General features: G+C 36.8%; 1 protein-coding gene across 1 annotated transcript in view; it reads left to right on the top strand.

Moving 5' to 3' along the window:
• LOC106840255 (bifunctional heparan sulfate N-deacetylase/N-sulfotransferase 4) overlaps window positions 1-25,524 on the top strand; it is a 268,031-nt gene that overhangs the window by 82,091 nt on the left and 160,416 nt on the right. The gene's annotated exons all lie outside the window — the stretch shown is intronic.

Here is a 25,524-nt window from a genome sequence, read left to right as displayed (position 1 = left end):
ATTCAATTGGTTATATTGGCTACACTTGTTTAACCATTCCTTTCAGAATATGCTATCAAGATTTCTAAATATCCTTGTAACTCTTTTATGGATTATCCACCGTTTCTCCGACAAAGTGTGAGACGCAGTACTTGCCTCATTGTAGCACTGTCCTCAAAGATACAGGGTACAGTTTTGTATGCATCCCTAGTAACATGTTCTTCATTTTATCTTATACACATCTTTTGAATTTTGAGATCTTTGGAGAACTCTCCACCCAACTGAATTTATTTTTCTTACCTCATCTTAAAATTTTCATTGTAATTATTTAGCAATTTGTGATCAGAATTATATTTTTAGCATCTTCCATTCATCCCTTTTAAGTCGACTTTTCAGTTATCATCTCTGAACATGGGATAAAAATTAATTTTTTCCATTTTATTATTTTTTTCTCAAACGTCTGACTTTGTCAGAATTCCGTTCTTTCTTTATTAGATGGTGCAAGATGACATGTTACTGTGACTTAAGGTCTCTGTCAAGATGACGTTACAACTAAGCATTTTTGTGGAGGTCAGAATTAAGTTCAAACTAGCAGTTTCTCTTTTTCCTTCTTCCTTCTGAGTAAGACAATAGTCTGAAAATTCCCTTAAGAATTTATTAGCTGCTCAGCATTAATAGAATAAAAATTACGAAGTGGCTTCAAATAGATGCTGCTTCTGGTCAGACCATATTTTGTATATGTTCATACTGTAGTTTATGTTAGGAAAACATCCCTGGTATCTTTTGGCTTGCTGGCAGGTTCTAATAATATATTTTTGGAAATGTATCACTTCTGTTTCTCTCTCCATTTATAAGCATTCAAAGTTCTTATTTTCGACTCTAAATTATGAATTTTTGCACAGGACTGTTCCTTCTTCACTGTTTCTCTCCACAGAATAGCGTAAAACAGTAATAGTGACAAAAAGATACAGTGAGGTAAAATATATCGGCTTCCTTGTTTTGAAAGAAAAAAAATGAAACTAGGCATACTTTATGCTCACTTTTTCCTAGTTTATCAAAAATTATGCTACTCTCCTAACTGCAAACTTTCCCCTGTGTTCTCCGCAATGCTTCTTTAAGTGTGAACCAACATTCCTTCTCTCTCAAGCTTTCCACAGAAGGCTTTTACTTATCTTGCCTTAACTGAAAACTGGAACTCATCAGGACACTCCTTTCTCTGTAGCCCTCTCTATAAATGAAAAGATACTGGTCCAGCTGAGAAGTTTGGCATTCTCCTAGTGCTTTACTGCTGCTCCTAGTATCAGTCAACTACTGTCCTGAACATTTGAGTTGTTTCAAATTCCTGATTGGAGCATCAGGCCAATTGGCCACATGGACCTCAAGCTGTTCCACTGTCATCTAACAACCTCCTAATCATAGACTGAAACTTTAGGCTCCCTCACAGTCTTCCTCTCTATTCCAATCCTCACTTTTAACCTAGATTTAAACCTGTAAATTAACTTCCAAGTAGGGCTCGCCCCAAGCCTCTGTTTCCACAAAGGGTAGCACTGAGACCGGATCAATGAGAGTTCCTAAGGAGATAAGAAAGAGTTTTCCAGATGCAACCTGGACTTCCTGAGATAGTCTCTTTCTAGATGGATTATAAATGTTTGTACTTTTAACTCCCTTGGTTATTCTTTTGCCTAAGTGTACTCAAGAAACACTGCCTTAAGCTCTCAATTCTCTGTCCAAACCTATTTCAATACCTTCATCTCCACTTCCCTGGCACCTACTCCTAGAGCCATCATCTGGAATTTATCAGTTTCAGAGATAGATTCTACTGTCCCACTCCCTGACCCTTTTCTCAACTAGCTTTCCCATGCTCTCACCCAGTACATGTCTGCTTTTTTCACTTGTCTTGAATGCGTTTTTAGTCCATGATCTGCAACATCTGTACAACAAAACTCTGAATTGAATCAATGCAGCCATGTGCCACATAATGACATTTCGGTCAACAACAGACTGCACATACAACGGTGGTCTAATAAGTTTGGTACTATATAGCCTAGGTGTGTAGTAGGCTATACTATCTAGTTTTGTGTAAATATACTCTATGTTGTTCACACAATAAGTAAATTGCCCAACGACACGTTTTTCAGAAAGTATCCCCATCATTAAGTGATCATGACTACTAAAATCGGTGTTCTCTATCATTATACATGAGTAAATGACTTCTTCTGAGAAAATCACAACACTGTGAAAGTGGATGGTAGGTATCTGACCCCTTTTGGGCCTTTGAATATATATTTACTTGTCATTCCACTCACTCATTCTTCTCACCCATACTCATGTATTCCTGTACTCAACAGCCTTTAGTCTTAGTGGTTTTATCCCCTACTTTATGAAGAAAACAAAGGCCACCCAGATGATCTCTCTAACATAATGTTTCCCATACATAAAATATCTACATATGCAAGGATCCTTCTTTTTTCTCTAAAATATCAGAGGAAGAAGTGTCCCCTTACCTGATTAAGACCAACTCCTCAACCTGTGCCCTGATGCCATCTCTCTCGCCTCTGGAATCTTGTTCTATTAATGAACTGCTCTAGTTCCCATATCTTCAACCTCTTTTCCTCTAAGCCATCCTTCTTCACAGCCTATTAACACACTCAATGCTTGTTCATCCTAAAAACCCTTCTCTGACCTCCCCTGCCTTCTGATTGCAGCTGACATTTTTACTTCCATTTATCAACTTTTCTTTAAACAGTAGTCCACTTTTGATTTTAACACCTCCTTTTATCACAGTTGTCCTGGATATCTTACTTGTGCCTCTCCAGATCTGGGCTGACCTGTATGGATTACATCAATGAACTAGCTTGTTCTACAACTTCCAAATGGGTTTAACCAATGTGAAACACATATAAAATCTTGGCAGAAGGAAAGTGAGACAAAGATATCCATTTACCTGTGGAGTTGCTGAACTCTGGCTGAGTATCTGATTCAAACTCTCACCAGTCTGAGGTGGCCCCTCCACACAGAATTCTTTCTCTCTGAGCTCTGGTAACCCTTCCCTCCTCATGACTCCTAGGTTTGGAAGTGGTAATGGGACCTTGCTTTTAGGCACTAAACAATTGTAATATCCTTTGTGATTTTTCTACTCCCCATCCTCATTTTTGTAAATTGGCCCTTTATAAAATTCTCCTCTAGTTATCCTATTTTCAATGAGTCATGCTTTCCATAAGGATCTTAACTAATAAATACAATATTCAGTTCTCACCCAATGTCATCTGACTTCTACTGCGTCTCTGTAATAAAGCTGTCCTTGCTGTTCTAAGTAGCTCCTAATTCCTGTTCCCAGTAAGTCTTCTTCGAGTCTTATTTTATTGACATTGCGTCTACCTTTGGTGGTGATGTTCTGCAACTTGCTATTTTCACAAATCCAAACACATAATCATCTTCTGGTTTTCCTGGTAGCTTCCTATCTCTTCTTCTTTGGCTCTTTTTTTTGTGTGTGTCTAATATCTCCTCTTGCAATGTTGATGCTGCCTGTGGTTCCAGCTCAGCCTATTCTTATTTTTATTATGCACCTTCAGATTTGTGAGGTTGATCAATAGACAGAGTTTCAGAAACCACGTATAGGTGAATGTATTCCAAATCTATATTTGTACCCACATCTCTTCGCTGAGATTCAGATTTTAATACTAAACCACCTGTTAGGCATCACCCTCTGGCAGCCCCTTTCCAAAGTGTACCCATCAACTCTACCCTTTCTGAAGGGTTTTTGTCTTGCCTTTTTAAAATTATTATTCTTTCATAGCAAGTTCATCTAACAGACATTCATGCTAAGAATCCTGAGAGTTATATCTGATCCTCTTCATCATCTCTAATATCTAATCAAGACTTACTACTGATTATATTCTCCAACTATCTCTTGGAATTTATGCCCCCCCCATCCTTCTCTACTACAAGTGCATTCATATGAATCATTGAGATAATAATTTCTTCCACTCAGGGTTATTGTGAGGAGTCAGTGGATTGATAAGTGTGAAGCTCTTGTAACAGTGCCTCCCCAAAATTCCAGTGCTCAACATTGGTGCCTTAATACGATGTTAAAATTTAAGTTTCCAACAAGATATCAAGATACAATAGATATGAAATTACAAAATCAGATCAGAATATGAAGGATTTACAAAGGAAATAGTCAAAAATTGTATCCATGATACTTGAAAATTTTCACTCAATATAAGACTATAAAAAAGATCAAGAGAGTAATTTGAGAAAAATTCTTGAGAAAGATATGAAGCCTCATCCTGCTCCCCAGGAGAAATAGGATGTAGGTTGTTCTCTTTTTCATCTCAAACACACAGAGATTGCACTTCAAAAAGACAACTCAGAGAGCTTGATATGTTTTACCTACAGTTTTGAGACATATTGCTCTTACCTAGAAATCTAGAAATCAATACATGGGCTGCCAAACTACTTTGGTGGAGAAGTTAAGTGAGAGCAGCGTTTCATTTTCCACCCCAGATAGCAAAGGATGCATGTGTGTTTCAAAGGGGGCAAATGTAAGACTCAGGGAGAGAAAGGGGAGTCAGTAGGTTTTCATTTCTGTCCAAGAGGAATCTCTGGTAATATATGTAGACTCCAGCGTGTGTATGGAGCTGCCTACCTGTGAAATCCCCCAAAAAGGAGTAGTCAACAGACAAATAAAATACCTCACCTATGCAGGCTGCAGAAAGGCAGCCTGAGAATGTCATGGGATTCCCAGCAGTGGGAGCATTCAAAGAACATATAAAAACATTCCAACAGAGAAGGGGTCAGCCAGGTTACCTCTTTTCCCTACTATCCTTCCTTTGAACTAAGCTGGGAGTTAAACAGCAACCAGACTTCGTGGAAGTTGGGAGTCAACAGAGAAAGTAGAAGCTGATCCTATGTCCTTTTCAAAGGCAGGCTGTACACTGAGGAAGCGGGGAGAGTGTTACCTTAAATAAAGATCAATTTGTGGTTAATGTTTTTGTCTGGATACTTCTGATTACTGAATGAATGAACCTATGAGGAAGCAAGCTTCCTTACTACTGAAGATTGAGCAGAAAACTCAGAAGACTGTTCAAGTTTTCCTGGAGGGCAGGGAAATACTATAGCTATTGTAGGCATTTTAAAAGGATACTGGAAGAGAAAATAAAGTCAGGTTATGGCAATGTCATAAACTGCATTCCAACCATCTAGGTACATTAGCTCCTATTGTTATTTCAATTATTATTATTATTGGCGATGATGACGGTGATGGTTACCGAAGGCTCCTACTCTCTGTTTTGTAAAACTATAACAGCCTCCTAGCTCTTTTATTGTTGCTCCTACTTTGGCTTCTTTTACGTTCATATTTCACAAAATTCCCAAAAGAATCCATCTAAAACATGAATCAGTCAAGTCCTATATAAAGTCCTACATAAAACCCTTCCATAGCTCCTTTTTCTATAAATTTCTGTGCCCTTCAGTACCCTCCACAGTGCTGTGCCATCTCTCTGTTGGTAGAAAATATCTGAGATGGAACTCTGAGTCAAGGCGAAAAAAAAAAAAAGAAAAACACATGATGAAAGAGGAACAAGTCTCTCCTATCTGGACTTCAACTTGGCCGCCCTAGAGGAGCAGGACAGCAAACCAGAGAGGTGGTGACAGGCAGTATCCTGGCTTCCTTCCCTAAATTGTGATTTATGTGAAAACCCAATTGTGTGTGTGTGTATGTGTGTGTAAAATGTATTTTTTTCCTTTGAGAAATGAGACTATGAGAAACCATGTGCCTGATGTAGGTGTATGCATATGAGTGTGAGTGTGTGTGTGTGTGTGAGTGTGAGTGTGTGTGTGTGTCTGTGTGGGTATTGGGGATCAAACATGAAGAAACTATAGTTCAAACATATTTTACTGAAAAATTACTCTCCATCATATCCTCTAATATACACAGTAACAGTTACAATTCCTTCTTATAACGCATCTTTCTTTGAGAGCCCTGTACTGACCCAAACCAATGTGTTTCAATGAACACAATAAACTTCAATAAAGTCAAAGATACAATATGTTTGTTATACTGTAGAAAATTAACTTCAGGTTTACCTGAATGCAATCAAATGAAAACTTAGCTACTCAAAAAAGTTGAAAGGTAAATAGAGATTTGCTATTCCAGAACTACAGCAAGGAATATTGGAAGGAATAGCACTCGATAACATGAAAGCATTTCAATGACGTGAATGGAGTATCATAAATATTCATTTTAAGACTACAAAACCAGTTCAATGGCAATCTGAGTGTTAGTTTACTAGACTAACTGACACTTTAATAGAAAGGAACAAGGCTGACAGATACTGTTTAAGAAAATGTCTCAGTCTACAAGAGATTTTTGTAGAATTTATGCCATTCTCATCAATAAAGTCATATTGTGTAAGTATTTACCTTGAGTAAAAATCTTTACAGAAATATATCCAAGGCTGGTAAGCCTGAAAGTAAATAAACTAAAATTCAGGCATCACTTTAATTTATGTCTCTGTATAGTAAACTCTACTTCATCTATGGTGATAGATATATACCACAGGGTATGTGAACTTAAAAACGTAATGCGTGCTGTTTAAGTGATAGCATTATTAGGATTTTTACAGAATAATTCTCTTTCAATTATGGCCATTATGAGAAACAAATAACAGAGACGGAAACTTACTAATAAATTTAAATCCTCACTGAAGGTCAAATTCGGTCAGAAACTCTCAATAACATTCTCCAATTTTAAGTTTGTACTTCAGTGTTCACTCTGTTTCTTCATGTTCGCAGGTAAGTATTATCAGGAAATAACATATGTTTGCCTCATCAAATTCATACAGTCTCCAGGTAAGGTACTGAGCTAACAAACAGGATAAGACTGTCAAATCAGACTAACATGAATTAGATATCTTACTCACTATCACACTTTACTAGATAATTTCAAAGATGCAGGTGATCAAGAAGCTCAGATGAAGCAGAGTCTTCTCAGATATCAAGACTGTCCTCCAGGTCACTTCTTCCCATGTTGGACATGCCACTCTGGCCCAATATAGTGAGGTCCCTAAGGGAGATTTTCAGGCTCCCTAACACAGTGGGCAAAACTTAAATTGTGAAACTTGTCCATTTTATAGCCTGAGGGTTTTGAATATCACAACTTATATGATATTCTACAGGAGACCAGGCCTTAATAGGTGCTGAGTTCTATTTACTTAACTAATCTTCAGCCAGGGCATCATTCTCTGGTCATTTCAGAAATCAGGTCTCTTCCTTGTAGCAAATCTAATCAGTTTATTTACCCAAAGATTCAGATGACAAGAAGATTAGACTGGGTCGCCTGCTTTCTTTTCTTTTTTCTGAGGCTGTCCTTAATAAAAGCAGAGAAGAGATCACAGGTCAGCTGCTCTGAGTCCTTTCTTCCAGGTAATATATTCTATAAAAGTCTTCACATAAATGTATAATCCTTTTTTAATGGAATTTATATTTTGATAGAGTTTAAAAAAAAAAGTTTTCCCTAATAGTATATCTTGTTTTGAGGGGAATCTAAAGAAGTCCATTGGACAAGATTGGTTATTTACTCACAATTATATGTTTGGCATAAAATGTCCAAAAACATGTTTTTAAACATAGTTAAATGAAAGCTAGGAATCATCTAGATGAGAAATCTGTCCATAGCACAAGTTATTTGACAGCTGCGTTGCTGATGATGCAGAATCCGAGAGAAATGTTAAGTGAGAATGAGAATTTGGCTGGTTAAATGAATATTTAGACCAAAAGAAAAGAAAACAACAGAAATGGTTTCGAAGAGAGCTGCAGAGAATAAACAGAAGAAATGTTCTCTCAGAAATAATTATTATTACCTTAAAAAAATTAGAATTATGTTCTTGAAGAGGAAATCTATATTTTGCAACAAATACAGGAATTGACACACCTTCTGAAAATAAAGATGAGTTTTAGAAGATCAAAGTTTTCATGTTCTGGTCACTATTTTTTATTGTATTGATTGATACATTTTGACTGAGCATGGACAATAAACTTCATATTTTTGTTAGTGTTTTATTATCTTATCTCCACAATTTATTTTATAAACATTTTGAATTTTTCAATCTTAAAAAAATAAAATAATATACATCTGCCACACGAACCACTTAATTTTGGTTTCTGGTGTTTATCCGAAAGTCTGCCCAGGACACTCATTGATAATGGAGGATTTGTAGTCCATCTTGCAATCACTGACAAGCCACGAACTTAATAGAATAATTTTAGAAACACGCTCTAATAATTTTGATTGAGTTCCTAAATTTTTACCCATTTGTGAAAAAAATACCTTAAAGTAAAAATAATGCAAGTGAGATTGTCTGCAAAGAAAAGACTATCAATTTTAAAATAAATAGTTAGAAACTCTTAAGTGCATCAACCCCTGTAGTATTTACGTGACAAAGGAGTTTCATCAATGAAATTTAAATTAACATATTTCCATATTGTACTGAGGATTTCAACTCTGTCTTCAACTAAGAAATCTGTCTGCTACACATCATTCTAGTTCATGTGGCAAAATTTTTGCTGTACATGCACATAGGCAAATATTGCAATTTGAGTTAAAGACACTTGGAAATCAGTACATCAGGAGTGGGGTTGGTCATTGCTCTCAATGGCTATCATTTTTTACTTCTGAAAGTAAATTATTATCAGTTTCACTTCATTTGTAATTATCTATGTAAAATATTTTGGAGGACCAGCCTAGTGGCGTAGTGGTTAAGTTAACATGCTCCGCTTTGGCAGCCCGGGGTTCACCAGTTCAGATCTCATGCTGTGGCAGGTGTCCCAGTCCCATGTGTAAAATAGAGGAACATGGGAACAGTTGTTAGCTCAGGCCCAGTCTTCCTCAGCAAAAAGAGGAGGCTAGGTGTAGGGGAGGAGGACATTTCCTCTCCCCAAATGTGGGTTCGTCTGGCCGGAGAACGAATTAAATTCACATGAGACAGAATAGCAAGAGAAAATTAAACAAAGCTTTATGAGGAACCATGGCCCGGGGCCTTTCTTCCCGAAGGAAGAAAGGGCACCGGAGAAGTGGGGTGCACATAGTGGTTATATACCCCCAAACGGGGTGTTTCACATATGATTGAAATGTCCCTCCCACAATAGTCACAAGATTGCCCTGTCGGCACAGTGCTTGATGGACACAGCAGGTAGTGGTCTGCTATCTCGGTGGGCGTAGCAGGAAGCAAGTCTATCGTCTGGAGCTGGGCGGTCACAGGTGAGCACAGCAATCAGTTCCTAGCCTAAGGAAAGATGCTTTATCCTTAAGAAATGCCAAAGTTGGGAGGGGGAGGGAAGTCAGTTACAGGAGGTTACCAGAGAAGCACAATAAAATGCAGATTTAAGTCCTTGCCTTTGGTATTGATTAAGAGTTTTTAGAGAGAAGGTCATCTCCTTTCTTCTTCCTGGTACAGAGAGGGAGGCACCTTTACAGATAGAGATTTACCTTACAAATGTAAACATGTCCTAACAAAGGGCAAGTTCCATTCCTCAGAGCCTCCTTCCCTGTCCCAGTTTATCAAAAGCAACCAGCCTCAAATAATCCTGATGCCAAAGAGACATATCTTGGGGTGGCCAATTTCAGGTCCCCACACTCGGCGTGCATGTTAGCTCAGGGCTAATCTTCCAAAACAAAAGTTAAAATATTTTGGGTACAGTTGTGTTTAGTGACATATACATGCTTCAACAGCATTTTAACTTATTTTAAAAAATAACTAGATGTTGAGCAAAATCTGTATTGTGATTCCAACACATATATCCATACCCCTATTACTAACCCATACTGTCATACACTTATTAATATAGTAGATATGTATTAAATTTTTCTTCTCTAGTTTTTTTGTGGAAAAGGGTCTCTAATTGTTATAACCAAACAGCTGTATGCTACTCTCCACTCCCCTCCCTGCCCCTCAATGAGGAATGGGCTCTGGAATTGCACTCTGGGGGCCTTTGCTTTGCTTATGGATGATTTCGAGTCCAAAAACTCTGGGAAGCACCATTCTGGATAATACTCTTATAAATTATTGCTGTATTATTTGTAAAGAAACAAGACATTCCATATGGAACGTGCTATATAGCTAGCACATTTTTACATCGGCTTCACCTCTTGTCATCTGGAAGTTTCACTACACATTCCTTTAGAAAATAAAATGCCTTCCTTTCAAGGGATTGAATTAGGTGGCAATGAGAAATCAGCCTATACCTGATGTTGCCCAAACTAACCTTCAGGGCGTCTATGGATCCAAGGCCGGAATGGGGGGAGATGACACCGGGAATCTAAGTGTGCTGAGGGCCAGAGAAGGAGTGCTCTGGAGAAAAGACTGTTGGATGTAGCAATGTTTCATGAAGAAAGAATATCTGTTATGTGGCTGTTTCTTTCAATGATGTGTTTGGTGGATAAAACAGAAGGGAAAAATATACATGTTGAGTAAAAATGGCCATGAAATATAATTGAACCCTGTAGAACTTCAAAATGGCATTAAGAGAAAAGAAAGTAGTCATACATCCTTGCTTTTTCTTTAATAGTATAAAAGAGTTTTAAAAAGCCGACTTGCTTTATTAGGCAGTATGTTTTCCCTTAATAATAATAGCAAATATTTGACAACTTTTAAGTATTCGTTCCGTCTGAGTGATTTGATTGTAATTGAAACCATTTCATATTTAAAAATCAAGTCACTAATTGAAAAATAAAATAAATTTATTTTGACAGCACAATAAATCCCTAGGTTCTATTAAAGAAAAACTATTTCCAAATTTTAAGATTTTTTTTCAAAATTTTTCTGAAGTCTGATCCTGATAGTTAGAAATATTTTATTTTATATTTAAAAGTTGGTGAAAGAGTAGATCTTGAAAGTTCTCATCACAGGAAAAAAATCTGTAGCTATGTGACATAATGGATGTTAACTAAACATTGTGGTCATTGTTTTGGAATATAACATATATCAAATCATTATGTTGTACACTTTAAGCTAATACAATAAGTTTACAGTGTCAATTTTATAATTGACAATACAATGTCAATTTTATCTCAAAAAGATGGAAAAAGAGAAATGTGAGTCAGCGTTCTGCAGAGAAACAAAACCAATAAGATATGTGTGTGTATATATATACATAGATAGATTTATTACAAGGAATTGGATCAGGTGACTATGCAGGCTGAGAAGTCCCACTTTCCGGAGACCCAGGAGGCCTGATGGTGTAAGTTCCAGTCTTAAAGCCAGTAGACTTGAGACCCAGGAAATGCTGATTTTTCATTTAGAGTCCAAAGGCAGGAAAAGACTGATATCCCAGCTCAGCAAATCAGACAGGAGGAGTTCCTTCTTACTTAAACTATTTTTCTATTCAAGTCTTCAATTGATTGGATGAGGCCCACCCATATTAGGGAAGGCAATCTACTTTACTCATTCTACCAATTCAAATATTAATCTCATCCAGAAACACCTTCACAGACATACCCAGAATAATATTTGAACAAATGTTTGGGTACCCTGTGGCCCAGTCAGGTTAACACATAAAATTGACACAGTGAATTTCAGCTAACTGAGTTATTCACTCAACAAATACTTGAGGTTCCCCAACTAAGTGCAATAAGGTGGTGGCAGATGCAAATAATATGTGCTGTTCTTACGTCCAATTGGAAATATAATGCATCAATAATATGCTCATGGCAGAACGTCATTAAGTGGTATAAATAACGTACTCAAGGCAGATTGCCTTTAAGCAGCGTTCATGTGACAATACTGTTAGTTCAAGCTGGTGGGTTAGGGAAGCAGGAGTGGCATCATTTAGGCTTACAGAAGAAAATATTTGCTCTAGGCCTTGAATTATAGATTCAACTTCAGTACAATCATCCCTCTTTATTACGGGGGGATCAGAGCGGGGGGTTGTTTCCAGGACCTCTGCAGATATTGAAATCCACAGATGCTCAAGTCCTTGTAGAAAATGGCATAGTATTTGCATATAACCTACGCACATCCTTCCACATACTTTATTTTTTTATTTTTTATTTTTTTAAAGATTTTATTTTTTCCTTTTTCTCCCCAAAGCCCCCCGATACATAGTTGTGTATTCTTCGTTGTGGGTTCTTCTAGTTGTGGCATGTGGGACACTGCCTCAGCGTGGTCTGATGAGCAGTGCCATGTCCGCACCCAGGATTCGAACTAACGAAACACTGGGCCGCCTGCAGGGGAGCGCGCGAACTTAACCACTTGGCCACGGGGCCAGCCCCCTTCCACATACTTTAAATGATCTCTGGATTACTTATGATACCTGATACAATGTAAATGCTGCGTAAATAGTTGTTAGACTGTATTATTTAGGGAATAATGACAATAAGAAAGTCTGTACATGTTCAGTACAGATGCAACCACCCTAGGCCTTTCAGTCTGTGGTTGGTTGAATCTGCATATGTGAAACCTATGGAGACCGAGGGCCAACTGTATGTGGATATGAAGGATAAGCAGAATGCCATTCCCCAGGGGGAATGCAACACAGATGACCTACATAGAAAAGTTTCCTCATCTGAACTTCATTTAATATGCTTTGGACTAGGGTTGCATAAAAGGAAACCCTGGGAGGTAGGTTGGGAAAATAATGTGGGATATAGATTTTAGAGGATTTTGTATGCCAGACAACAACATTTGCATAACCTTTGGTAGGTGATATGCAGTCCCTAAATATTTTTGAATGAGCTAACATTGACACTGACCTAGTATTGAGTTGATAAGAGTCTGAAGTCGTAAGAGGCAATGAAAATATAAAGAAATGGATCACAGGAGGAAAACTCTTAAAGGCATAATAGGTAGAGGTTGGGAGAGTGGAGTATGACCTTAATTTGTTAGCCTGGAGGAAAGCAGTAGAAATGATTGGAGCATTAAAAGAAATCAGGAAACTGGAAGGGGTGCTGATTTTGAGATGGAGGTGAATTAAATTTTAGATATATTAAACTTGAGGTGATGGAAGGCATTTGACTTGAGAGATTCATTAGGCAACTGGCAAGTGGACTGTGAATCAGGAAAGAGTTCCAGGCCAGATGTGTATGTAATGAACATATATAATGTGATGATAGTTAAAATAAATTTTTTTTTAAGTAGGTGAATTTTATCAGAGTGAAAGAAATGAGTATGAGGCTTGGGAATTATTCTACATTGAAAATAAGTAGAGCCACTGCAATAGAAAAAACAGGAATAATAGAAGGAAACCTACCCTATTCAATACCATATAGAGAGAGAATTTTTTAAATGTGGTCAAAGAAAATGAAGAATGAGAAAAGATACGTTCTGCCACTAGGTTTTATTAATAGCAATTGTGTTGAATTACTGGTAGTGTTAATTCTAGCTACACTATTGGAGAGAAAGGAGTAAATGTAGCCTATTTTTTTTTAAAAAAAAGTTTGCCAGTAAAAGGACTGATGGAATAATACGCTGAGAGGGCAAGAAAGTTTTGTTGTCATTTTTTTCAGGGGAGAAAAAGGTTTTGTATTCTTTATACATTTAAGTATAGTTTTTAAAAACACAAAAAGAACCCCACCCCATTTTAGAGGTAGGACATTCAGTTACTTGAGAGAGATGCAACTAGTCACGAAGTGCTCGATCACTTAGCAAAGCTAATATATTTAGAAAAATTAATTATGATCTTGAAAACATATTTGAATCAATCTTTATATTAAGAATCATAGGGCAAGCACAAACTCCAATATGAATGTTTATTTTTACTTAATTTGGGTGAAGAAATTCCAATAAGAAAACAGAGCAACTGGGGTCACTTACGCTGTGGTTTGGGATGATAGTTTTACTTGTAACCATCAAGTAATAACACCATTGATTTAGAGTGACACTGAGCCATAACATCCGGTAGTGAAAATTTAAGACCCCAGTTCAATTTCCCATCAGATAACCCAGACATTTATAAGTGAAAGCTCCCGTATATCAGTGATAAATGTAAAAACAAGTTGTTTTGCTGGTTGTAAAACATGGCCTCTGGAATGCCTGGCTTTAATAGGCATAATATCTAGATTATAAAATTGATAAATTATTGGTTTTATGATACTATCGTTGATGGTTAGGATCAATTGTTACTTGTTTATTGGTTTGTCTGTTTTGTTTTATTTGTTTTCTGAAATGATGGGTTAGCTCTAAGACTCTAGGACTCGCTTTGGGTGGTGATTAAATCCCCTTCCACTTTATCTGCTTCCCCCTGGCCACGCGTACACACGTGAACTTTTTCTCTCTCTTTCATTTTGCTATTTGTGTATCCTATTAGTAAAATCTTTTATGAATTATTACAATTAGTCTATTAAAATTAACACATTTAAAGTTTTTTTATTGTAGACATGAAAAATTAACACTGGTCTGTGTAACTGCAGCACTATTCATACAGGACCGTGTAACTCTTGTAAGAAATATCTTATTTCTTTTTTCTGTTCTTAGTGGTTGGGTTCTGTATGCAATAGAGTTCTTTTGCCTTAAGAAGATATATTAGAAAATAAAATAAAATAAGTTCTGCCGTTCTTCAGAAAGGTAAAATATTTTTAATATTTTCAATAGACACTATATTACTTATGATTCTGAGATGAGTAGACCTTAAAGAAATAGATTTTTATTGTTTATTATTACCTGACATTGCTGTTTCTCTAACACATTAAGTTCTTCACTTAAAAAGGAGGGTGTCTAAGTTGACAGCAGTAGGCGTACACACCTACCAGTTCAAAAGCTATCAATCATTGCAGAGAAGCAGGTGTACATGGAGATTACAGTATGAAAAAAAGTGATGCCTTAATGTTGGTCTGAAACTGTTGTAAAAGAGAAAGTTTGATGATGCATGAAGATGATGCACTTCATGCTAAGAAATAGACTTGAATAGAGTATCTGAAGAGATCACTGATAAGATTTTCTCAGAGTGTAGGAATATAGATAAGTATCAGAACGGCATGACAGTTATGAAGTGAGGTCAAGGTCATTGTTTAGTGTACTCGTAGACATGTAACATAACGATGAATAGAAGCTATTCAGCAGACAAGTCAGTCCTACAGTGGGAGAAGATAAGCACATTATGTCTGACTACTAAATTTCTGAAGGCAAACTGAATTAAATAGTGCAGATGATTCTATCATTTTCCTTTTTTTTCCATGTGCCAATTGCCCAGGATGGGAAAGGAAAGGCATTGCAGTTAGATTTCATAAGAAAATTAAACTATTATCCATGTGGAAAAAATTGACAGCATAGGCCTCCTTGAATATCATTTTTTGCATTGTTCAATTCTGAATTAGTGATAAACTTTAACATTGTATTTAATCAAATGGTTGCAAATTTCCTTAAGCAACAATTCATTTCTTGTTTGTAAGTGAGCAAAGTGCTTAGGAGCTTCACTTTTAGAAATAGTTTAGAAGAAATTTGGATTGTGTTTGAAAAACTGAAGAGTTTATATAGTAACCGTCTTTCATATCATCTGAAATTTGAAGTGTATATTCAGTCAACCGTTTAAGATATCAAAGTCACAAGGAACTGTCTGAAAAAATGACGTTACAACTATCAAGTGATCTATCTTATGATAATTGGAGGCCAGAAAAAAAGTGTGTATGGCGAAGACAAAATACTTTAATGGCTGAGAATATTACAAAATTACTGAAAGATATTAACTTCATATTCAAGAAATCAGGCAAAAGACAAAAACAAAACAAACAAAAAAACCTCACTTAGGCATATTATGGTTAAGCTACTGAAAACCAAAGTAAAAGAGAAAACCCAAAAGAAACATACACATAGCACAGCAACTGTACAAATCATGGCTCACCTCGCATCAGAAACAAGAAGCTAGAAGACAGCTGAAAAACATCTTTAAAATGCCCAAAGGAAAAAAAAAATCCTGTGTATTAATGTGTTTGGGCTGCCATAACAAAATACCATAGATTGAGTAGCTTAAGCAACAGAAATTTCTTTCTGTTCTGGAAGCTAGGAATCCCACGATCAAGGTGAAGCTGGTTCAGTTCCTGATGAGAGCCCTCTTCCTGGCTTGCATACAGCTGACCTGTTGCTGTTGTCTTCACATGGCCTCTCCTTGGTGCATGCGTGCAGAGAGTGATTGCTCTCTCTTCCTCTTCTTGCAATGCCACTAATTCCACATGAGAGTCCCATTCTCATGACCTAATCTAACATTCATCATCTCCGAAAGCCACATCTCCAAATAGTATCACGTTGTGGGGGAGGGCTTCAACATATGAATTTGGGGGAGGGACACAAACCCTCAGTCCATTCCTCCTCTGGTCCCCTCAAATTCATGTCTTTCTCACATGAAAAGTAGCTTCATTCTATCCCAACAGTCCCCAAAGTCTTAACTCATGCCAGCATCAACTCTAACGTCTGAAGTCCAAAATTTCATCTAAATCAGACATGGGTGAGACCTGGAGTACGATTCATTCTAAGGCAAAATTCCTCTCCAGCTGTGAACCTGTAAAACTAGATAAGTTATGTGTTTCCAAAATACATTGCCAGGACAGGCATAAGACAGACATTCCCATTCCAAAAGGGAGAAATAGGAAAGAAGGAAGGGGTGATGGGTCCCAAGCAAGTCCAAAACCCAGCAAGGCAAATTCCATAAAATCTGAAGTCTCAAGAATAATCTTCCTTTTCGTCTCTTCAATAAATGGTCTTGGGAAAACGGAAAATCCACATGCGTGACTTCAGTAGAATCACCCTTAATGTCCATATTTCTACCATGCACCTCACCAATCTTTCAGCTCTACCCATTACCCAGTTCCAAAATGATTTGCACGTTTTTAGGTAGTTGTTACAGCAGCACTCCACTTTTCAGTACAAAATCTATCTTAGTTTGCTCAGGCTGCCCTAACAAAATACCACAGGCTGGGTGGATTAAGCAACAGATTTATTTCTCACAGTTCGGGAAGCTGGGAAGCCTGAGATCAAGATGCTGGCTGATATGGTCCCTCGGAGAGCTCTCTTCCTGGCTTGCAGACAGCTGACTTCTCACCATGTCCTCACATGCCCTTCCCTCAATGTATGAATGCAGAGGGAGATATACCTCTCTCTCCGCTAATCCCATCATCGGGGTCCCACCATCGTGACCTCATCTAACTCTGGTTACTTCCCAGAGGCCCCACTTCCAAATACCATCATGTTAGGAATTTGGGCTTCAACACATGAATTTGCAGGGTACGCAAACATTCAGTCCATAAACCTAAGGATTAGATTTCTATACCCAATAAATATATTCTTCAAAAATTAAAGTGAAATAATAACCTTTGAGACACAATAGAAACTGAAAGAGTTTGTTTCAAGTACATATAACTTGTGAGGAATGCTAAAAAGATGTTCTTAAGTCTGAAGTGAAATTCCATAAAGCCGGAATCTGCAGGAAGCAATTTGGAACGCCCAAAAGAGGTAATATCTGGGTTAATATAGTTAAGCTCTTTCACTTTATTTTCCACACATATATAATTTAAATTTTTAAAAGTCTATTAACTGTTTAAAGCAACAAAAATAACAATATATTATGGAGTTCATAGCATAGGTATGAGTAAGATATAGGCCAACAAGAGCAGAAAGGGAAAGATTATAGTGTCATAAGGGTCTTACATTGTCAGTGAGGTAGTATATTGTTTGAATATAGACTGTAATACCTTAAAGATACATATTGTAATATTTAAAGCAATTGTTTAAAAATGGCTATAGCTAAAAAGTCAATAGAGGAGAATAAATGGAACACAAAATATTCAACTTATCCAAAAGAATGCATGAAAGGAGAAATAAAGGGCAAGTAAAACATATGAGACATATTGAAAACAAATACTGAGATGGCCGACATAAAATATAACCATATCAGTAATTATTTAAATGTATGTGAGTCAGACTCCAATTACAAGGTGGATTATAATATTGAACAAATGCAAGATCCAGCTCTATGCTATTTATAGGAAACTCATTTTAAATATAAAGGGTGAAAATGAGAGAGTAGAAAAAAATAGAAGGTGGGAAACATTAAGCAAAGAAAGCTGGAGTGTCTAGATTAATAGCAGACAATAAACTTCAGGATAAATAGTGTCATGACATACAAACATAATTTTCATAATGATAAGAGGGCTAATTCTTCAAGAAAAAGACATATTAATCCTAAACGTATATGCAACCTATAACAGAGTTGCAGAATACATAATGGCCATGTTATTTTAAATAGTGGTAAAATGCACAGATTCATAACCATAGATGGAAATGTAAACCCTCATCTCTCATATGTGATAGGAAAAGTAAATAAAAATTCAGCAAAGATACAGAAGACTTGACAACATTAACAACCAACCTGACCTAACTGATATTGATAGGACACTATACCAACAACTGTATAATGTCCATTCTTCCTAAGTGCACATAGACCTTTCACCAAAGTGCACTGTATACAGAGCCATATAAATGTCAGAGGGTCAAAACATAAAAAGGACTGTTTTCTGAACAGAAAGGAATTAAATTAGAAGTCAACAACAATAAGATATATAGATTGCTCAAATATTTTTAAGTTTAATAGCTTACCTCTATATGACCCCGAGAGTCAAAGAAGAAATCACAGAAAAAATGAAATATTTTAAACTAAAGGGCAGGAAAACATTACTTATCAAAATGTGTGGGGTATAACTAAAGCAGTCCTCAGAGGGAAATCTGTAGCTGTAATGCCTATATTAGAAACTACGAAGGGTGAAAATAGATAATCGAAACTTTCAGTTCAAGAATCTAGAAAAAAATAAGAGCCAATTAGGTCCAAAGCAAATAGAATTAAAAAATAATAGCAGAAATCAATGAAATAGAAATGGAAAATATGAGAAAATCAACAAGGTAACGTTGGGTTTCTGAAAAGATTAATAAAACTGATAAATCTCTTGCAACCCTAATCAAGAAAAACAGAAAAGAAGATCAATATCTGGAATGAAGTAACGATTTTCATTACAGATCACACAGGCATTAAAAGTATAATAAGGGAATATGATAAACAACTTTGTAACAATATATCTTAAAACTTGGATGAAATGGAAAAATCCCCTGGAAAGGCAACTTACCATAAGTGACACAATAAATAAGTAAAAAATGTAAATAGTCTACTATATATCAAATTAAAAGCATTTGTAATTTAAAACTTTCCCACAGTGAAAACTCCAAGCTCATATTACTTTTATGGTGATTTCTGTAAAATACTTAAGAAAAAAAATACTACCAATCTTACACAAACTTTCAGAAAACAGAAGGGAGATAAATTTCGACCTTATTTTATGAGAATGCAAAAATCTGATATGAACTTGACAATGACATCACAAGAAAACAGAATTCAGACTAATATCTCTCATGAACATAGGTGCAATTCTTCTTGACTAAATATTAGCAAGTGGAACACAGTAATATAGAAATGGTAATAAATCATGAGCAAATGGGGTTTATTCCAAGATTGCAATGTTTAATTTATATAAGTAAATCAATCAATGACATTTACCACATAGAGAGAATAGGGGAAAATATTATAGCATCATCTCAATAGATGCAGAAGAAGTAGTTGATAAAATTCGACAATGATTCATGATTGAAAACCCTCAGCAAACTAGGATTAGAGGAAGATTTCATTACTCTCGTAAAGAGCATTTACAAAATATCTAGTTATTATCATATCTAGTATGAAACATTAAACCCTTTTCTCCTGTGATCGGGAAAAAGTAACGATGTTTGCCATAACTACTTCTAATCAACATTTACTGGATGTCTGGATGATAAAGTTCAGAAGAGAAGAAGTAAAAGTTTATTTGTAGACAATATAATTATATATCTAGAAAACCTACTGGAGGGTACAAAATTTAGTGAATTAAGCAAGGTCACAGGATACAAGGTCACAGGTACATTGCCATACCAAAATCAATTGCGTTTCTAGGTAGCAGCAACAACAAAAAAAATTGTAAAAGTAAATTTAAAAGGATACCAGTTATAATATCAAAAAATGAAAAATATGCAAAATCTTTTACACCGAAAACCATCAAACATTGCTTAGAGAAAGTAAAGACCTAAAAAAAGTAGGGACATATGATGTTCTTGGATTCGAAGAATTTACATTATGATGTCTATTCTTGCAATTTTATTTAATACGATCACAATTAAAACTAACCCAAATATCCACCATCAGAATTGTGCTATATCCACAAGTTCAAATATTAGTAAACAATAAAAGTAATGAACTACACGGTTCCATTGATATAAATCTCTGAAACGGATAAAACTAATCTAAAGTGACAAAAAGCAGATCAGCGGTTACCTGGGGCGGGTGGGAGGTTGATTAAAGGGGCGTGTTGGAAGAATTTAGGGTGATGAAAATGAGCTCAAGAAAATGCAGTCATCAAACTGTGGATTTAACATTGTTGCCTTTTATTGTAAATTGTACCTCAATAGAGTTGATTTTTAAAGTGCAAAAATTACCACAGGGTGAGAGAAATAAGACAATAAATGCTTCTGGAAAGGCAGGAATCGACTGAAAACAGGCACGAGGGAACTCACTGGGGTGAGGTATATGTTTTATATCTGGTTTAGGTGGTGCTTACACAGATGTCTCTAAGTGACGAAATTCATCAGACTGAGCATCGAAGATCCATGCATTTCATTTAAATTATTTCTCAATAGAAGCCTAATCTGAACAAAACAATTTCAGGAAGTCTCTTAAATTTTTTTTGTATTTATTTTCAGAGGCAGACCTGAACACCAGGGTGTGAAAAGTTTATAGGTTATCAATATATCTTAAATGCACTGGATTTTAAATGTATACTATGGCTCCTTATATTCTCATTCTCTCATACTCTTTTCTCTTACTTGTTCAGTAAATCATGTACTTCTATTTTTTTATATAGTGTATTACTTTTCAAAGTTATTTTCCCTTTGTATATGTCCATTTCTTAACAGATTCATAATATGTATGTGTTGCTCATTGATATCTGTAAGTATTAGGGAGCTAGGACTTTATATCTTGCATTCACTTTAAAAATGAAAAAAACAGTCCTGTTTGGGGCCCACCTGGTGACATAGTCGTTAAGTTCGCGCGCCCTGCTTCAGGGGCCCAGGGTTTGACATAGTCGTTAACTTCGTGCGCCCTGCTTCAGGGGCCCAGGGTTTGCTGGTTCGGATCGCAGAGCAGACCTAGCACCACTTGTCGGGCCGTGCTATGGCAGCAGCCCACGTAAAATGGAGTAGGATTGGCACAGATGTTGGCTCAGCAACAATCTTCCTGAAGCAAAAAGAGGAAGATTGGCAACAGATGTTAGCTCAGGGCCAATGTTCCTAACACACACACAAAAATCTCATATACCTTCAAGGAGCCAGTTCATTAAATTAAAAAAGTAACCAAGTAATATTGCTTTAGATAAAAAATATAATGTGTCCTAGTATAAGGTGGCACAGAAGAATAAGTTGTCATCTTGCAGGATGAAAGGAAGAAGACAGGAGAAGGATAGAATAGGACCACATCTTGAAGAGTTAATACTGATTTGATCTCCATACAAATATTTTAATAAATGATTTTGAAGATGACAGGCCTGCAAGTCTCCCCCTAATTCAATTCTCTCTCTTGTTAATTATCTGTTTTCAGTGAAATACTTCTCAAAATTTTAAGGAGAGCACAGCATATTAACAACACTGTCCTATATATCAATGACTCATTTGTCCAGGATAGATATTTTAGGAGCAAGTGAGTGGTTAATTCAGTGAGTTTTATGAGGCGTTTTTCCCCCTAGGAATCCTTACTGCAAGGTTACTCTAGTAAATTATTTAGTAAAGCACTGAAAGAGCAAGGAAATTGCTGTGACCTCATCTCAAACCAATTGAAGCTCTGAAGTCTATGGGAGGGCTAATAGGCAGATTATATCAGCCTCAGAAAACACAGTACACCATCTGACATCCACATGTGTGAGGGCAAGTGTACACGATTGTTTGAGGCTAAAGGAATGGCAATTGAGTGCGTTAAGTACACGCCTGCGATATTTTCGTTTGTCCAATATTATCAAGTAAGCTTTTCGTAAACCTTGTATGCTGTGCCCTATTTCTTTAAAGACAATCACATAATGTAATTATGTGTAACTTAATGTAAATTATGCACCTTACTATTGCCAAATAAGTATAGATTTGGCAAATGTAACAACTTCTAGTCAAGATTACCATCTAAAATATTAGTTGAACTCTGGAAGAATTCTTAAGTAGAATATGAGTCTAGGGGAAAGAAAAATCTTCTAAAATATTAAATTTATGGGTCTAGACTTAGTCAGTGAATTTACTTATTGGCGAACCACAGAATGATCTCATCATAACAGGCTATGAATATAAGTCATTGGTAACCAAATGGAAATAAAGGAAAGATGAACGGTATACTTATGACATAGTTTTTATTATGCCCTCTTGAAATACATTATATTCGATGTGTATATGATGAAAATTCTATCATTAGGAAAATGCCTGAGAAGACAGAATTTTAATTTCCCCCATCTTGTCCATCCAGAAAGATCTATCAGAGCCTATCATATCTCTGAGGCTATTCTTGAGGCCAATTCAGAGATTCTCTTCTGGGTCAAAAACCTTAGAAAAACCCACTAAGCTCCAGGTCATTCCCTACATTTCTAATTTAGTTGAAAAGAAAATAAAGGAATTTCATGCCCATCCTGTGGTAGGTTTAAAAATTAATTTTATTCTAGCATCCCCTGAAAAGCTTGAATCCCAAGGTTAATCTCAGAACAGAGCCAACGTTTGCTCAGGCCCAGCTCCTTAGAGGAGTGATGCAAAACGCAGGCCAAATAGGAGCCAGGCCAGATGGTCTTTGCCACAATCACATTTATCTCCAGAGAAGTAAGAGGAAATTCTTGGATGCACTGGACATATCCTGGACAGTCTTCCTGTTGTCTTTAGCATCTGGGTAGATGTCAGTCAGTGAGGTTTTTTGTTTGTTTGTTTGTTTGTTTTCTTGGGCCACATTATTACCCGTGCTTTATATCCCATCTCTCCCAACCTTCTCTGCGACCTCACTCCATCAATCCTTCCATCTGCTTCTTGTATCATGGTTCCCTTTTTATGCTGCCATTTTCAACTCGTCTTTCCTTTTTCTTAAACAAATAAACAAAAAGCAAACAGAGAAATCCTCTTTCTCAATCCACATATATTCCTAGCTCCTGACTCCTCAGCGTTCATCTCTTCACTGCTAAACTTCCCAAGAGTGCTTCTTCATTCGCTTCTCACTTAACTCCTCAATACGGTGTAGTCTGTGCTCATACCACTGTCACAGTATTGAAATTGTCCTCGTTATTCCCCAGTCATATCCATACTGTGAAAGAAAAAGCATCTGTGTCTGTCACCATTTCACAAAAGCGGCAATAGAGGTCTTAAACATCTGGACTGTGGAGCCGGACTGCCTGCACATTTACTAGTTCCGTAACCTTGAGCAAGTTCACTGAAACTTGCTGTGCCTCGGTTAGCACATAAGTAAAATGGGGTGGTAATAATAGTAATTTTCACACTGTGGTTGCAAAAATTAAACTATTTGGTCTGTATAAGGTGCTAACAGCAGTGTCTGGCTCAACAAGTTTAATTATCAGCACCTCCATTTCCTGAGATGTAAAATGGGAGATTATAACAGTTCGTTACATACAGAGTGTCTTTGAAACTAAACACCTTAACTAGTGTAAAGTACATTCGTAAATGCTCAATAAAACCTAACCATTTTTAAACTCTCAAAATTGTAAGTCTTGATCACACCCATCATCATCACCGTTATCATCGTCATCATCATTGTCATCATCATCATCCTCTCTTGTTTTTTTCTGGCTGTTTCTTAGCAGTATCCTTTGCTGCCCCTCTTCTGCCAGTCGGGCCATAACCATAAGTATTCCAGGGTGCTCTACCTGGCCTTTGCTTTACTAATTCCATGTATTCTTTCTGTAAACCTTATTCAAACTCATGGTTTCTACTTCACCAGACGTGTAACAACTCCAAACTTTGGCTATATACCTTTTATATAAACCCCTTTGGGGTATCTCAGCTTAAAAATCCCTCAAGCACTTGAAATTAAACATGTCTCAAGATAATACCATCTTTTTCCGCCAACCTGTTCTTCCTCTGTCTAGGAATGTCACTCCTATCCCTTCATGTAATCAAACCAAGAACTTGCGAGGAGAATTTGCAATCTCCTTCTGACTTCCCACACGTACCCAACTATATCTAATAGCTGTATATTATTCTACCTTGATAGCTCTTGTATGTATTCCCACTCCTTCTTTCCAGTTCAGGTGTTCCCTACATGATAGCTGTAGACTTCTAACTGCCTGTAGACTAGTTTGGCTTCACTCCATCTGCAACAAATGTCATCTGACTCTTCTTCATCATCCCCTTGATTAAAGAACTTCAATGGCACTCTCTGACTTTAAGGGTCAAATCCAACTACTTTAGTTTGTAACATAAATCCTATCATCATTTTCTACTCAACTATTCCTCAGTCATATAGAACTTATGGCCCTTTCACGAATATATTTTTTGTGTCCTCTCTCTAAGCCATCCATACTCTCCTCCCTCTCTCCATTTGAGATTTCCCCACCCTCCCATGTAGTTAACTTGTACTCAGCCTTCAGATCTCACTGATCTCTTGGTCACCCCCCTCTAGGAAGCTCCCAGTGTCATACAGAAGCCCCATTCACACCTAAGATTACTTGGACTATAGCAAATCCTGTACTGTACTTTAAATATCAATATTCTCATCTTTTTTCCACTGGACTATGAACTCAATAAGTACAAAGTCTTAAGTCCCACTACTTTTCTTCCTACTCCCTCTGCCCCAGCTATACTGGCCTCCTAGCTACTCCTTAACCACCTCACTTTCTCTTCTGCAAGGACATTAGTGCTGCTTGTACCTTCTGCCAGATATACCCATGGCTCACTACCTTACCTCTGTCAAAGATTTGTTCAAATCTCATATGTTTAGTGAGGCCTGTCACGACCTCCCAATTTAAAGTGGAAGCCTCTCCCAGCAGGCCCAGCCACCTTACCTTATTAACTTCTGTAACATTACGTCATTTATTCATTAAGTTTATACACTGTCTCCTCCATCATACCGTAGACAGAAAGAAGGTCATTTGTTTATATTGTTTTGTGTTGTGTGCCTAGAGCCTAGAACTAAGTGCACACTCAACAAATAGTAAACAAATGAATAGAAGGAGAGAGAAATGAATGATTCTTCTTCTTAGGCAGTATAGCACCAAACACATAATAGGTATCAATGAATGTTCATAAAGTTAATGATAAATTATGGGGCCACCCCATGGCCAAGTGGTTAAGTTATTGCGCTCCACTTCAGCGGCCCAGGGTTTCGCAGGTTCGGATCCTGGGCACAGATATGGCACCGCTTATCAGGACATGCTGAGGCTGCATCCCACATGCCACAACCAGAGGCACGCACAGCTAGAATATATAACTATGTCCTGGGGGACTCTGGGGACAAGAATAA

The sequence above is a fragment of the Equus asinus genome, chromosome 3, assembly GCF_041296235.1.
Source record: "Equus asinus isolate D_3611 breed Donkey chromosome 3, EquAss-T2T_v2, whole genome shotgun sequence".
Classification (NCBI taxonomy): domain Eukaryota; kingdom Metazoa; phylum Chordata; class Mammalia; order Perissodactyla; family Equidae; genus Equus; species Equus asinus.
The sequence above is the reverse complement of the archived record's forward strand: the minus strand, read 5'-3'. Positions and strand labels throughout refer to the sequence as shown.